The sequence below is a fragment of the Schistocerca gregaria genome, chromosome 8, assembly GCF_023897955.1.
Source record: "Schistocerca gregaria isolate iqSchGreg1 chromosome 8, iqSchGreg1.2, whole genome shotgun sequence".
Classification (NCBI taxonomy): domain Eukaryota; kingdom Metazoa; phylum Arthropoda; class Insecta; order Orthoptera; family Acrididae; genus Schistocerca; species Schistocerca gregaria.
This window is the reverse complement of record NC_064927.1, coordinates 503,623,527-503,627,024: the sequence shown is the minus strand read 5'-3', so window position 1 is coordinate 503,627,024 and position 3,498 is coordinate 503,623,527.

The following is a 3,498-nucleotide window of genomic DNA, read 5'->3' as shown; positions in this document are numbered from 1 at the left end:
TGCACCCATATGAGTCATAATTGATCGATTCTCGTCATCATGGTCCTTACGTACAATGCATGTTGGCGGCAGTAGAATCGTTCAGCAATCAGCTTCAAGTACCGGTTCTCTACATTTTCTCAATAGTGTTCCTTGAAAAGAATGTCACCTTTCCACCGCAGATTCCCATTTGAGTTCCCAAAGCACATCCGTAACACTTATGTGTACTCGAACCTACTGGCACCAAACCTAACAGCCCAATTTGATGTCTTCCTTCAGTCTGACCTGGTATGGATCCATACACTTGAGCAGTACTCAAGAACAGGTCACGCCAGCGTCCTATATACAACAGTATACTTCACAGGTAGCCACTCCTTCCTAAATTCTCCCAATAAACCGGAGTCCACCATTCGCCTTCCCTGCCACAGTTCTCACGTGCTCTTTCCACTTCATATCACTTTGCAGCGTTATTTTCACATATTTAAACAACTTGACTGTGTGAAGCAGGACACTAGTAAAACTGCAACCGAACATTAGAGGTTTTTTCTTCCTGTTCATCCCCATTATCTAACATTTTTCCACATTCAGAGCCAGCTGCCATTCATCACACTAACTGCAAATTTTGTCTACGTCGTCTTGTATCTTCCTACAGTCACTAATCTTCGACTCCTTACCGTTCACCACAGCACCATCAGCAAACAACAGCAGATTGCACCCACCCTGCCCGCCAAATCTTTTATGTACATACTTCCCTGTGGCACTCCTGACGATATCCTTGTCTCTGATGAACATTCGCCATCGAGGACAACACAATGAATTCTATTACTTAGGATGTCTTCGAGCCACTCGCATACCTGTGGACTTATTCCATATGCTCGTATCTTTGTAAACAGCCTGCAGTGGGGCACCGTGTTAAATACTTTATGGGAATCTGGAAATATGAAATCTGCCTATCGCCCTTCATCCATAGTTCCTCAGATGGCTTTGCCATTTGCCCTAGGGCCCAAAATGGTAGCAACACGTAAGATCATGATTACCTTCTTTATCGACTGCAGGGGTCCCCTACTCGTCGAATTCCTTGATAAGATTTCGAAGTACTGCAATGACTGGCAGTTTGCTTTAAATGTTCAGAACTGTAAGATTGTGGACTTTACAAAATGAAAATGTAGTATCCTATAACTACAGTTTTAACAATTCACAACTGGAATTGGCAACTTATAGCTGTGTGTAACATTTTGTAACGGTATGGAATGGAACGATCACCTAGGTTAAGTTGTAAGCAAAGTGGGTGATAAGGCTTCGATTCCTTGGTACAATACTAGAGAAACAAATTCAGTCAACAAAGGAGCTTGAATTCCAAAACCCTCATGTGACTCATCCTAGAAGATTGCTCAGGTGTGAGAATCCGTATCAAAGAAGATTGCCGCGCGGGATTAGCCCAGCGGTTTAAGGCATTGCAGTCATGGACTGTGCGGCTGGTCCCGGCGGAGGTTCGAGTCCTCCCTCGGGCATGGGTGTGTGTGTGTTTGTCCTTAGGATAATTTAGGTTAAGTAATGTGAAAACTTCGGGAATGATGACATTAGCAGTTAAGTCCCATAACATTTCACACACATTTTTTGAAAGAAGGTTAACAGCGAATATTGGACATATACAGAGAATGACAGCACTAATGGTCACAGGTTTGTTTGAGCCGTATGAGAGTGCCACGGAGAGGCTGAAAAAACTGAACTGGCAGACACTTGAAGACTGACGCAAACTATTCTGATAAAGCGGAATTAGTTTTAAGAACTAGCTTTAAGTGATGAATCTAGGAATGTACCGAAACCCCCTACGACCTCTCCCACAAGGGGTTGCGAGGACAAGATTGTGTTAATTGCAGCACGCGCAGAGATATTAAAATTCTTCCCATGCTCCACACTGAATGGAATGGGAAAAAAGCCCTAATAACTAGCTCAGTTGGGAATACGACAGCCTAAGTCGCCCGTCGGAGTACCTTCTGCTTTGTACTTCTGAGTGGTTTGCAGGGTATCGATGTAGAGAACAAGCTTATCAATTCTGTCTCCGGATCATGTCACTCCCGTTCAAATAAATGAAAACAATCATTTCATGTTCTGCCTAACCGACTCGCAAACTTACAATTAATACAACTCTGGCGGCACTTATGAAGTTTAGGGGGACAACATTTTCGGAAATATTTTTTCTCACTTTTTGACAAGTTAGACTATGTTGATCTCGAAGATGTTATTCATTTTCATCCCCGATAAAAACTTTTTAATATATCGAGACAAAAAAAATTTTTAATGAAAATTTTTTCCTCATTTTTTGACCGGACCACGAATATGTTATTTGCAAACAAGATTCAAGCTAAATCGTAGCACATCAAAGCACTCGGATAAAATCGCATCTTTCAGTTTACACTATCGTCAAATAACAGAGTAATTAAGTTTCAGTTCGGTTTGTTCTGTGCGTTTGTTCTACTAACTCGTAATGACTAGAATTTTCCCTGATTTGACCGAATTTCGTATGGTAAATTTGTTCGACGTTTGCCGTGATAGTGATTCAGCTACTGAATGGGCTTTCGGTTATGGTTTGCTGTAACGTGTGATGTTCTGTGAAGGTGGACAATTTGTTGGCTGTGCGAATAAAATGTTCTTACAACGCAAGCAATCTGCCGACGGTCGTATATGGCGCTGCTGGAGTGTCCCCCTAAACTCGATAAGTGCCACTCTGGCATTTATGTGAGGTGATAATCACTACGTTTGCATGCGACACATCTTCCGAAAGACAAAAACCGAATTTCGGAAGCCGTTTTTCGCTGTCATGTTTACATATGAAGATCTGAAGCGGATTTGCTAGTCCAGTTCAATGTGGCATCTGGAAAAAACAGCTGTTATACCGTTTCTAATTTAGTCACCACAATCGCTATTTCTCTTCACTTAGATACTAGTGGTAGGCAGTATCATGTTTCTGTCTCATATTTCTGCTTCATTGCATAATAAGTCACCCCGTTCATACTGGTCCATATCTTAAAAACAAGACGTAACCTTGCGATCCAAGCACTTTCCAAAAACAGTCGTGCATTTACGTGAGAGCGAAAATCGATTGTGGAAGTTGGAAACCGGCAGCACAATCTAGACTAATACCGGCAGCTACAAACGGATTTCGAGGATAGATTGTGGAGTGTTTACATGATCAACCAAAAATGTATAGTGAAATCTGTTTACGGGAACCCTATGTGAACACAGTGATGTGCCTCACTTATTTAAAAGTTACCTCATTGAAATAGTAGAGATAGACAGTAGAATGTCTCATCGGGATGTAGACACAGTCTGCTAAACCTTCTGTCTATCGATTACTATCGCTCAAGTGTCAACATGGAACTTTAGATTTGAGAGTGAAATATTCAAATGTTGCAGTAACGCAGGGAATCAGTATAACGAATAAAAGTGACTTTAATTATTCTGGTATCGAATGTATTTGTATACTTACTTTTCTTCAAAGTTCTCCCTATTATTTCT